This window comes from Canis aureus, chromosome 4 (assembly GCF_053574225.1).
Source record: "Canis aureus isolate CA01 chromosome 4, VMU_Caureus_v.1.0, whole genome shotgun sequence".
In the NCBI taxonomy this organism is placed as follows: Eukaryota; Metazoa; Chordata; class Mammalia; order Carnivora; family Canidae; genus Canis; species Canis aureus.
In genome coordinates, this window is record NC_135614.1 from 10823071 (window position 1) to 10836514 (window position 13444).

At 44.8% G+C, this 13444-nt stretch overlaps 1 pseudogene across 1 annotated transcript; it reads left to right on the top strand.

Moving 5' to 3' along the window:
• The first annotated feature begins 821 nt into the window (after positions 1 to 821).
• LOC144311784 (small ribosomal subunit protein uS8 pseudogene) lies at positions 822 to 10743 on the top strand (annotated as a pseudogene). The gene is made up of 2 exons (XR_013377308.1): positions 822 to 954; positions 10084 to 10743. The product of XR_013377308.1 is annotated as a small ribosomal subunit protein uS8 pseudogene (transcript).
• The last annotated feature ends 2701 nt before the right edge of the window (positions 10744 to 13444 follow it).

A 13444-nucleotide genomic window follows, 5' to 3' on the forward strand; every position in this document is an offset into this window, starting at 1 on the left:
CTGTGAACACAAGCAAACTTCTCAGGGCTGGTCAACACGCTCTGGTGTCCAGGCTCAGATGAAGTCCTTCCTTCAAGAGCCCAGCTTGGGCTGCCCCTTCTCCTGCTGCTCCCCAGGGGATGCAAGACCCTGTCAGCCCCCATCTCTCCATAATCTATGCCAAGAGGGCACCCTGCCACCAACAGAGGCTCCTTCTCTTTGCACTTTACTTTGCTATTAGGAGAGGGAAATGAGATACCAGCTCAAGTTTAACTCTGGGAGAGCAGAATAGAGGCAGACTGCTGCTGCTTGGGGGATCCAGGAGGCTCTGTGGCTGGAAACGGCCTTCAAACTGAATGGACGATGAAGGCTGAAGGCGATACTACACTTAGGCTATAATTAATTTAGAATTTGAAACGGGGAGAAACCTTAGTTGTTTCAAGCTGGGCAAACCAGAGGCTGCCTTAGGGCTGTAATTCCTTCTCACATTCCTATCAAAACTATGTACTTAGAAAAAGTCAGCTCCATTCCACCACAGAGGCCCTTCTCTCTGACCCATTTCCCATTATTCAAGCAATTAGTACACAGCTTCTGTTCTAGGAGATTAATGATCTGATGGTGACTGGAAGGCAGAATTTGCACGCTGGCTCCTGGGTGTCGGGTGTCGTCAAAGCTGTCCCTCTGTGCCGTACAGGTGAGTGCTCAGGTGCTGGGGAGGCTCCTGGCCTTGCTGGACTCAGCCCCGCCCCCACCCCGGAAGTGGCCCTTGTTGGTGGGGGGTGCTTTCCCTGACCCTTAGAGCAGTTGGAGGCGGAGCTCCAGGCAGGTGCCTCAAGCTCTTCTGGGAAGGGTGGAACCCCTGGCCATAGCAAGGGGCTGTGGCCTTAACTGTTAGGTCTCAGAGGGACCTCCACAGGAAGATTTGCTCTTTCCGTCTGCCCAGCCTTCTAGAACAGGAAAGAGAGAATCAATCAGGTGAGAAGATACCCTTTCCTAGCCTGTCAAAGAACTCAGCAGAATGCTCTTGTTAAGCAGTGAGACTGTGAAGTCGGACATATCTTTGAGGTCTGTGATCTAAAAGATAGGAAGAGCATGAAAAGAATAAAGATGTAAATAGGTGTACTAAACCCAACCAGAGGGGGCGTTGGCCTGCTGGAGGGCTCACACTTCTGTGACAAGTCTGTTGAATGAGGTCATGTAAAATGCAAGTGTAGGAGAAGCACATGGGGAGACCACCCTGTTTGGAGAATATTGGTGCAGTGACCATAAAGCCAGGATCACCAACGAGAACCCAGGCCATATTCCGTCCAGGGATCTACTGGGCATTAAAAACTCCTCAGTTAACTGAGAGGCAACCACAAAAATTGTATGAGAAAATAACCCAAAAGTCGTTTGGAGTTGATCCCCTAGTAGGGAAACATCTTTCAATCACAGAAAGACCTAGATTTAAATTTAGAAATGCTTGAGAATCAACCCCTTGTGAGACTATTTTGTGGTCAAGGTGTTGAGAGATCATTTTCCATGGGTTTCTCATATTTCTGCACATCTTGTGAGCAGATGCATGACTGCCTTTCTTCTGGACTATCTTTTCAAAGATGAGTGGTGACTGCTATGGAAACAGAGACAATGTTCCCCCAGAACAAGGGGCAGGCTTTGTTTACTGTCCAGTACAATGAAGATACTGCCATCTTCCACAGTAAAAGTAAAGCAGACTTACTGTCCATCAGAAAAGATTTGGGTGCCCTAAGCCCAGGGCTCTCCTCCTATAACCTATTGTGTGTGCAGGTGTCACTTGGCCCTGTTCATGCCACCCTAGGGGATTGGGACTTGGGGACTAGTGTAAATGCTCATACTCTGGCTGCTATTGCTATGAGTAACTAAGTCCTTTGTCTCTGACTCAGAAATCTCGTTTCTTTTGCCGGCATCCACCAAACCAGTTATTTTGAAAGTAGGCTAAAATTTCAGACTTTTCACAATTCTTGACATATGTATTCAATACATATTTAGTATTTAAGTTCTCATAGTACTTAGGAAATTTTGGCTTATGCAAGTAATACACCAGCTTTGTGATTTCATATTGAAACCAAGTGATTTAAATGTGTGATTTTTACTTTGAAATTTACTAAATTTATAGAGTGTAAGAACATTTAAAAGGACTGAGATTCATCTTGTTTATAATTATAATTCATTAGACTTTTGAAAATCACCTACAGACCCTGGAAAACTGGTTTATCTATTAGATAAGGGAAGTATCTTACAAAGGAAAAAATGTAGCTTATAAATCCAATTTTATTTTATTTTATTTTTAAGATTTTATTTATTTATTCATGATAGTCACACAGAGACAGAGAGGCAGAGACACAGGCAGAGGGAGAAGCAGGCTCCATGCACCGGGAGCCCGACGTGGGATTCGATCCTGGGTCTCCAGGATCGCACCCCGGGCCAAAGGCAGGCGCCAAACCGCTGCGCCACCCAGGGATCCCTAAATCCAATTTTAAATGTTTGAAGCAGAGTTCAGCAATTCAGTTTGTAATTAGGACCACATTTTTAAGATTCTTTAACATTTCTGTTAAAAATTTTAGATTGATTTCTACTTCTCTGTAGAATGTAGAGAGCTAGTAAGAGTTGCACTTCTTTGGTAAGAGTAAGACTGTGCTAAGTAATAGTGCCATGTGGTGAAGGTTGGGAGCTACACTTGCGATGATCACAGCATAACCTACAGAGGTGCTGAATCACTGTGTTGTACACCTGAAACTGATGTAACACTGTGTGGCAACTATACTCACATTTTTTAAAATGCCAGATAAAATACAAAATGACAACTGTTCTTGAATTCACCAGAGAAATGACATCCCAGGGCAATGAAGTAGCCCTCTGCCTTTGTTGAGTTTTTGAGGTGATGTTCTAACCCAGAATGAGACATTATTTCTGATTTCCTATCTTAGCCAGAATAGGGAAGTTTCAAGTTTATACATGGTTTTTCTTAGCATTGTGGCTCTTACTCCATAAGAGTGCTCTTCTAGCTCATTCCAATTATAAACTCAAGGACCAAGGAAATGAACACTGGGTGACGTGTGAATCCATTGAACTCACTATGAGATGTATTTGGAGCCAGAAGCTCCCCCACATCAGCAGGAGGGTTGTGATGGCATTTTGGGTCTTGTGGTATCAGTTTTAGCTCACATCTTGAATCCGTAGCTCTTCGAAGATCTAAGTCATTTCTTTTCCTCAGGAGAAATAGCTATAGGTCCTTCTGGTGACAGATGAAGGGAATAATCAGTACTGTGTATGCCTGCTGTGACATTGCAAGGTCATCCCTCAAGGACACCCAGGCTCCCCTTCGATAATGAGCTCTGGGTTTGACAACTGGTTCAGGTCTGGAAACTGGGCAAAAGATCATGGATTTCCATTGCAGCAGCTGACACCAGTCTTTGGCTCACCTGCTCTTCATCTTTGGTTACACAGCTCAAGCAAGCATGCTGCAATCTTACCACTAGGAACACTGTAGTCTATTAGGGTCTAGGCTGTCCTTGCAACCTTTCTGCTATTATAGTCATTTGTCTGCTTTGCCTTTGATGGTTAAGCCCTGCCAACTGTACTGTGCTCTTCTTGAAGGCTGTCCTTCCCAATGATACAGGGGAGCCTAGATCCACAGCAGCTCAGAAGGGATGGTCACCAGGAGCTTCTCAACAATGCTGGTGACCCCCTCACTGTCATATTCCTTATCTTACTAGTGAAGATTTTGGGCTTTCCCACAGTCTGGCTAATTGGTATAGACTCTGACTTTACATAATCTATTTTTGTATGCCTGCCTCCCTGAGCCTTCCACTCCTTCTGCTACCAAGGGAGTTCTGGCATTAATATCTCATTTGGTTGAGGCCATCTTTATAACCACACTGCAGGGCATTCTCTCAGCAGCAGATTAGGGGTGGCTCTAGGTGTCCTCACGAGGATGCTAAATCCTGAATCATGGGAGAATGCCCAGATGTCAATAAAAATCTCCCTTTTCTAGTCTTATATTTTGCTCCTATGTCAGTAATCTCAAGATTCATTCCCAAATGGGACCTTTGGAATCACATGGGTACAACTTGGCTGAGTTCTGCGGCCCCTTCTGAAGAAGGAAAGCACTTCTCTCATTTGCCATGCTGAGATATGCTAGGCCTAATTATTGGTCTACAACAGGGATTGGCAAACTATGGCCCATAGGTCAAATGCAGCCTGTTTTTGTAAGTAAAGTGTTGTTAGAAATCCAGCCATACCCATTCATCTACATATTAGTGAGGCTGCTTTTGTGATACAGTGCAGGAGTTAGGACATAGGTTGTATGGCCTGCAAAGCCTAAGATATTTGTTATTTGTCCTTTTACAGAAAAAGTTTGCCAACTTCTGGCCCAGATGCTGTGAGGGCTGGGGGAGAAAGTCTTGAGAAGGCAAGCATCATCTTATAAGGCCCCTGCCTTAGGTGAGACCCCAATCACTTTGGGGCAAGGGGAAGCTGCTGTCCTCCAGAAGGAGGGGTGGGCCTCTTCTGCAAGGCCAGAGAGGGCCAGGAAATCTAAGTATTGAAGGTTCTTGAGCACATCTGCCCAGATGTCCCATTCCAGGTCCTTGGTTCTGGCTCTTCCTTATTGAGCCCTAGACTTTGGCATAGGATACTTGCCATGGCCATAAATTCAGACATTGCCACACTTTTATCAGATCCAAAGCATGTTCATAGCAGGATGTGCCACTTGGGCCCAGCAGGTGACAGTCCTTTTCCATGCTACCACAGAGACCTTCTGGTTCCAATTCAATGGTTGGCTGACCTGGGTCTGCTATTATTTTCTTTCAGTGCATTTATACACCTAACAATTCCCAGTAATCTCCACCATGGCTGCCACTACCCAAATGCTAGTGATACCGGGCAAACCAGTGTACTTTCTGGCACCTGCATTGCATTTGGTACCAGTCAGGCTTTGATCAGAAGTTATAAACCATACCAATTATTTTTACACAGAAAATTTAATATAGAGAACTTCAAAACAGGTATTAAGAAGCTGGACAGGTAAGAGGGGAACATTAATACCAATCATCTCGGTTTGCCCAGAACTATGATAATGTCAATACTGAATGTCCTGAATTCTGGGAAACTCTTCAGTCCCAGGCAAACCAGAACTGTTGGCCACCTTCACTATGGTATGGCCAACAGAGGTAGTAATTGCAGGAAGCAACTAAGAAGATAAGACTAGGGAAGAGTTTTTCTGAGTAGGGGACACCAACTGGCTGGTACTGGTGTGTCCAAGGGGATGCCATTAAACTGGTTATGGGAAAAATCATTAACTGGAAGCAGCTGTTGCTATTGGAACCAGGTTCACCTCCAGAAAGAAGAATCATTGCTGAGTGACCCTGGCAGTGATGGGAAGCAAGCAGGAAAGAGCAAGTCCCTTCTTCCTCATCCAGCCCTCAGTTTCCCTCTAGGATCCCATGACCTCCCAGAGCCTAGCTAAGAGCAGCTGGCAGAGTGGAAATGTAATGTTGAGAGTCCCAGCTGCAGCATCACAGGCAGGGTCTGGAAGATCCATCTACTCCCGGCACGTGACAGGTTACTAGGCTGGGCTGCAGTTGCTTGATAACCAGCACGTAGCACAGGTATTCACAGGAAAAGAGAGTCTTCCTGATTGTGGTGCTACAGCAAGCTGGGGGTATCCCTCCCCACACCACTCCAAGAACCATGTCCTTTTTGCCAACTAACAAATGACCCAAAACCTAGGATCTATTGCCAGGGCCTTCTAATACCAACTGTCTTAGTTTGGACTCCCCAGTCTGACCCCAAGGCAAGAGTTTGAGTGCAAGTGGTTTATTTGGGAGACAGAGGGACAAATAAAGGGTGTGTTAGCAGCCAGCTACCACCATGGGTGACTGCAGGGAAGCTTTTGCCTCCAGGACCACAGCAGGTACGTCCTAGGCTTCCGAGCTTGGGGAGGCGTTCTTTTGTGCCTGCTGTAGCACTGGTCACAGCTGTGCAAAGTAGCTGTTGATGGCACACAGTGGCAGCCCCCAAACAGGCAGGAGGAGAAAGATGTGAGGTCTGTGGTCCACATGAGCGATATGCCTGAGAGACCCAATAAATAAGAATATGGCAGGTGGAGGAGGTGCTGCAGTATTTAGGTGCAGGGTTTCAGGACTGTTCCAGTCCTGCCTTATCTAGGGGCAAACTGACCTTCTGTGGCTACAGAAAAGGGCCTCAGGCCAAGAGATGCCGATGCTGGCTGCTGGGAGTTGGCTGGAGCATCCCTAAAGTGGAAGACCCTGTGGGAAGAACACCCACAGCCTACACCCCCACCCACCAGGGAGGCAGGAAGAATGGACACTTGAGCTCTGTATGCATAAAAACTCCCATTCCTCATGCCCCAGGCTCCCTGCTAATGCTCTGTTGTGTCACCTCCAGTACTCCTCTCGAGCCATGGAACAGGCGCTATTATTATTTTCATTTTACAGATAAGAAAACCAACGCTTCAAGGGGTTCCACAACTCACCCAGAGCTGGTTAAGGTGGACTTAGTCCTAGGTCTCTGTGACCCAGAGTCAGCACGATTAAGCACCCTGCTGTGGCTGCCCGCCCCGTGGAGGCAATGCGGGCTGGCAGTCACAGGCACATCTCCCTCTCTCCCACATGCCAGGCATGCAGGGCAGAGGCTCAGTGGGCCACTTGCCAGCCCTAGGCAGACTCATCCCTGGTGATGCTACAGTGTTGACACCTCACTGCAGTCAGGCAAATGGGGCTGATTGTGCTGAGCAGGAGAAAACACCCAATATGCCTGGGTCTTGTGAGTTTACCTCCTCTGGTTATTGAACAAGCCTAGGAAAAGAGAAAATCCTACCTCAAACTGACTACCGTCTTGCTGGGATGCTATAGGGATGATGTGAGGACACCCGGAGAATGGACTTTGCCAGAGTCTTTTTTTTTTTGGCTCTTGGATTCCCAATGTTCCCAAACATTCCACAATGTTTGATGGTTGACAGCTCTACTGATTGGGGAGCAGATAAGTCCCTTTTAGATGGGACTCTCAAAACTTGTTCACAAGTTGGCAAGGTCACCCAGTGTGTTATATGGAATGAGGAAATCTCCAATCCGGTTGATCTAGAGATTTCTTGATGATCCTTTTTGGTTTTTCTTTTCTTTATGATTTATTATAGAATACTTAAAACACACAGAAAAGCAGAGAGAATAGTAAAAGAAATGAGAATGGGTTTTACAGTAAACAGGTCCTAGTCTGAGTCCTGGATTTGCCCAAGCCATGCAACTTCAGGTGAAAATTTAAAATGTTTAGACTTTGTCTTGAAGAATCACCACCTCTGTGAACTTGTGGTCCACTAAGACTCTGATATTTTTCATTTTGAATAAATGCTATCAAATCTAGTGTTCCTCAGCCTTCCTTTATCTTAGTATTGGGATGGGTATGGGGGCTGGGTTACTTGGGAGCCATCCTGTTTTGAGACGGTTGTGTCTACATAATCTCCCCAATTTGCATTCCCCATCCCCCATGCCAGATCCCCACAGTCTCTACAACCTGCCTCTGTATCCCTTTCTGTCCTTTGCAGCCTCTCTTGCTCTGCTCAGACTCTCCCTGCCCAACTCCCAGGGGGATTAAAAAATGAAACTGTCCCTAGGTGGTCTTCAGTCACCAAAATCTTTGACCTAGTAGCCAAAACCAACTTGCATTTGGTCCAGGTTGTTCACCACCTCTTTAATCAAATCCAGTCCTTAATTTCCATGGCTGGCATTCAGTCACTTGATGCTTATAAAAAAGAGCGCAAGGTTTGCTAAGCTGCAGTAACAAGAAGCCTGCTAGCTTTTGGCATGATCAGCATTTTTTGAATGAAGACTGCAGCGATTTACCATGAATAAAGCTTTTTTGTTGTTATGTTATTTAATTAAATGGAGTTCAGAGAGAAGGAAAATAAATAAACAAGAGGAGCAAGATGGGACCCATATTTGCACTATAATGAGGAAGGAGAGATTTCCTGAGGCAGAACACCTTTTATAACAGAGTACAACTTCATTTAGTGCAACATTGCCCCTACAAATTGTGTTCTCAGTTGTTTTTAGTAGTTAAATGTAAGCTTTCATAGTAACAACTAACAGCAGAGAAGGACTCTGGGAAACACAGGTCTGAGAGAGAGTGGGGAATCAGAAACTATAGCATGTTAGAGCTGAAAGGAGCTGCAACAGACTCATTCTATGCTGAACAACGGAAGCCAAAGCATTTTTTGCTCAAAGCTGCACACCTGGTTGGTGGAAGAGCACAAGCCTGAGTTCCTGACCAGTGCTTTCTTTGTTGAGAGATTTTAATGTGGAGGTTAAAAGCATGGACTTCAGATACAGACTGCCTGGGTTCAAACCCCAGCTCTGCCCCTTCCTGGATGTATTATGATCTTGAGTAAATTCGCAAATATCATGGGGCCTTTATCAGTCAGGGTTCCAGCAGGAGCAGATGGCACACCTAAATTAGGATAATTGGAGGGGGCTATTTACAAAGGAATTCATTCCTGTGGGCAGACTATCGGGACCCCCAGGGGCTGGTGCAGGAACCCAGGGCTGGCAATGGTGGAGTTGCCACCATCCTAGGCTGCAAAGGATGAGGAGTGGGAGCCCAGAAGAAGAGAGAGCCCTGAAAGCAGCAGGTGTCCTCAGTCTAGGAGGACACACAGCCAGGGCCGTCTTGCAGGAGCAACTGTACAATCTCATTTTCTCCATCTCTCCCTTCTCCTTACTGGTTAAACACAACCGAAAGCCATAGGAGATGAAAGGCTGTTGTTGTCTCCATAGACCTAGATCTTCTATGTCAGAAGTAAGGTAGGCAAGTGACTCTGTAGGATCTAACAATGACTATCTTCTGTAGTGGGAATCATAATGGAACCAACTCATAGTTTGCTGTGAAGATTGAGAACTGAATAGATGCAAAGTGCTTGACTAGTGCTCTCCTAGACAGACAGACAGCACTATAGGACTTCATATACATAGAAAGCACTGTTTTAATGTTAGCCGTTGTTATCAACTCAGAAGAAGCCATGAGCATTCCAGTTAGGAGACACAGAAAAGGGCTGCACCACCCAAGTGCTGGCAATAGTTCTAGGGGCTAAGGAGGTGCTTCCTTCCTCCCTAGCTCACCCTATCTTTTTGGAGAGAGCTAAGATCTTCACAGAAGGCACCCAAAGACTGAAGAGAACCCTGAGCCCATCACTGAGCCTGAATTTGGGAAAGGGATTATACTAATAGGAGTGGCTTAAGGATTTTGTTCTCAGTCAAGAAAATAGATGAGTTCAGTCCTAAGATTCAACATGGCCTAGGCAACGACTGCAAGGGTGAGGATAGACATGTCCCCATGCTCTGCTCTCAGCTACCAAAATCTAGGGCCATTCCAAATCTGAGACCACCCAACCTACCCCTGGAAAGGAAGCTGATCCCACTGTCTAGGAGATTTTAAGGCAAGTGATTCCACGTTGCTGTGGGGTGTTCCAGGTACTAGATAGAAAGACATGGACCACTTGTCTGCCTAAGAATGAAGACAGGACCCACCACAGTCTGGACTGAAGCACTGAGGTGGCTGCCTTTGCCCCTCTCAGCTGCATGGTGATGGAGGAGAGCACAGAGACTAGGGTTGGCCTACCATTGGGCTGCCCTCAGCTCAGAGGGTGTGGGGCTTTCCTATCCCTATTCCTGGGAGGGTGGATTATAAGTAGACAGAGCATGGGCATGGAGAGACTACCTGCTAGTTGTCCTCTTGATCCCAGGGGGCAGACCCTGCTTGAGCCTCCCTTGGTTGAGGAATAAGGAGTTGGACCAGGTGATATTCAGTCCTGCCCCCGCTCAGCCCTGGCATTTTAGTTTATATTTCTTTTGTGGGCTTAAATAGGCAATGGTTCCTAGGTCCTAGAAAGACAGAAGAACATCTTGGAAATGACAACTCTGAGAATTGAGAGCAGCACAGTCAGGGATGGTGCACACCCATCAGTTTGCCCTGCTCTTTATCCTTCCCAGCTCAGGCCCTGCCCTGTAGTCAACAAGCAAGTATGATGCTTTTTTTTTTTTTTTTTTATGATGATGAAACTTTTCTTTTCCTCAGAAAGAAAAATGTCCCTCCCGTCCTCTTTCCGCCATCTCTCCATGCTGCCACAACGGTGCGCATGAACGTCCTGGCAGCTGCTCTCAAAAGCATTAACAATGCTGAAAAGAGAGGCAAACGCCAGGTTCTTATCAGGTCATGCTCCAAAGTCATCGTCCGATTTCTCACTGTGAGGATGAAACATGGTTACATTGGCGACTTTGAAATCATCGATGATCACAGAGCTGGGAAAATTGTTGTGAACCTCACAGGCAGGTTAAACAAGTGTGGAGTGATCAGCCCCAGATTTGATGTACAACTGAAAGATCCAGAAAAATGGCAGAATAATTTGCTCCCATCCCATCAGTTTGGTTTCATTGTACTGACACCCTCAGCTGGCATCATGGACCATAGAGAAGCAAGATGAAAACACACAGGAGGGAAAATCCTGGGATACGTTTTCTAGGGATGTAATTCATATGTGCAAATAAAATGCCTCAATGGAAAAAAAATAAGAAAGAAAGAAAAAAAGAAAAAATGGTCACTCATGGCCATACCTGTGCAGGAGAAAAGCAAGATACAACATTGTATGTTTACTATGATTGAAATTTTGGGAAAAAGATATACCAAGGGTTATCTCTGGGTGGTGAAATAACAGGTAAATTTACATCTTTTTCCTTATACTTTGTGTACTTACATTTTTTTTCATGGTGATTCTGAGTTATGTTAGTACTTAAAGAATGTGAGTCTCCCTCTGCCATTTTCAACCAAGGTCGTCCCTTAAACCTTCTCTATGAGCCAAATATCTCCTAGAAAATAAGGAACTCCCCCTGCCACCTCTTTGAGTCATGGAAAAATACCTTCCAGCAATAACAGAAACCTGGTGGTCATTTCACTCAGCAAAACCACAGCTCTGTCCTGTCAGGGTCCTCTTGTCACCCTGAGCCCAAACACCACGCTATTTACCACAACGCCTCTTGGGGATCCGTCACTCACCTGTAAAACCAGAAGCAACATCATGTAGCCAAAATCTCAAAAGCTTTCAAAGTCTTTTTCCTTAAATTCTAGAGCCCCTTGGTTTTATCTGGGCACATGACCACTGAACTAGATCTCCTGGCCTACCTATCAGACTGATGTGAAATTATAACCAAGTCTGGGCAAATAAATATGAGCAACAGCAATCTTGTTAAAGGTCATCTTATTCACAATGAGGCTACTTGCTTCAGATAGTAATCTTCGCTGTAAAGACGTGGATATTGTAAGGATCCAGCTTCAACCACGCAGATGGGACAGCACCAAAAGACATCACAGAGCTGTATGACAGAAGCTTGGGTCTCTGAAAGGGCATTGTGCAGCAGAGCCACCCACTTTCCTGGGCCTCTGACCCCCCAGTCTGTTACCTGAGAAAGAAAGAAGCTTCCATCTTATGTGACACACTGTTCTTTAGGTATCTTTGTTACTTAGCCTGTGCCCTAACTAATGCAGCAAGCTAGTCCTGACTTCAGATTCCTACTCTGTAATTTCCTAACTGTATGTCCTTGGGCAAGTTACTTAAACATTCTGGGCCTTACTTCCTTCCATCAGTACATTGGAAGTATCAGCCTCTATCTTGAATGGTTTTGAGAATTAGAATAATGCATATAAAATACTTTACACAGTGCCAGGCACCTGGCGAGGTCAGAGCACAATTACATTGTAGGAGTGATTGTTCATGTAATAACAACCACTCCTTTGCATGCTCAGCTTCTATGAACATCTGATTCTTCTCTTTGAAGAAAACTTACCTTTCCAGGGAGGTGTGTGCTTCTCATTTGATCCTGCCCCCTCTCTATTTTGCCTTCCTCCTCAGATCTTTGTTCCCTTGTACCTCACCCGCACCCCATTCCTGCCGCTAGACAAGTTAGGGTGTCAATCCCATCCACATGTCAAAGCCTTTTCCCACTTCATCTTCCAGGTTCTGTCCAGTTAAGATTCTTGTCTTATGCCTGTGGAAATGGCTGCTTGGCCATTCCCTGACCCACCCTTTTCACCTTTCTGCTTAACTCATTAACTTAATTAACTTAACTCATTTTGACTTAATTAACAACTTAAAATCTGAGCTCACTCATTTCTGCCAACTGCTTCTCTTCCTGCTTTTCTCTTCATTGATTCTCCCTTCTATTTTATCCTCATTTCTCAACTTTCAGATTACCTTGGCTAGAAAACACAGAGAGTCCTGCCTAGAAAAGCTGCCAGCCATGCAGCACCATGCTGTGAGCCGCCTTGGCTCTAGCTGTTGTATAGGCATCAGAGAGCCATAATCAGAGGGGCAGGCTCTGGGTCAAATCCTGACACAGCTATTCTGGGTTCAAATCCTGGCCTTGTCATGGTTTAGGAACATGGCTGTGTCCAAATTCCCTAATCTCTATGCCTTGGTTTCCTCACTGTAATATGAGGGAAAACAGCAGTGCCTTTTTCACACTGAGGCTTAAAAGATGCTAGGCATTGAACTACTTAAAATAGGAAATGAAACAGATTTACTACTGATGCAATGGAAATACAAAAAAAAAATCATAGGAAGCTATTATGAGCAGTTACACGCCAACAAATTGGACAACCTAGAGAAAGGGATGAATTCCTAGAAACATACACTCTACAAAGACTGAATCACGATGAAATAGAAAATCTGAGCAGGCCAATTACTAGTAAAGGGATTAAATTAGTAATCAAAAACCTCCCAACAAATAAAAGTTCCAGGCCAGATGGCTTCACTGATGAATTCTACCAAACATTCAAAGAAAATTAATACCAATCCTTCCCAAACTCTTCCAAAAAATAGAAGAGGAGGGAACCCTTCCAAATTCATTTTATGAGGCCAGCAATATGCTGATACCAAAACCAGACAAGGATGCCACCAGAGAAGAAAATTACAGGCCAATATCCCTGATAACCATAGATGCAAAAATCCTCAAAAAACATTAGCAAATTTAATTCTACCATACACTGAAACGATCATACACTATCATCAAGGGGGATTTTTTCCAGGGGTGCAAATATGGTTCAACATCTCCCAAATCAGTCAATGTGATACACCACATTAGCAAAATGAGCGATAAAAATCATGTGATCATCTCAATAGATTCAGAAGCATCTGACAAAATTAAACAATGATTCAAAAATTCTTGCCAAATCAGGTGTAGGAGAAACATATTTCAATAAAGGCTATAGATGACAAGCCCACAGTTAATATCATACTCAGTGGTAAAAAGCTGCAAGTGTTTTCTCTTGAATCAGGAACAAGAAAAGGATGCTCACTTTCACCACTTTTATTTAACGTATAATTGGAAATCCTAGCCAGAGTAGTTCAGCAAGAAAAACAAATAAAAGGCACCTGGATTGGAAA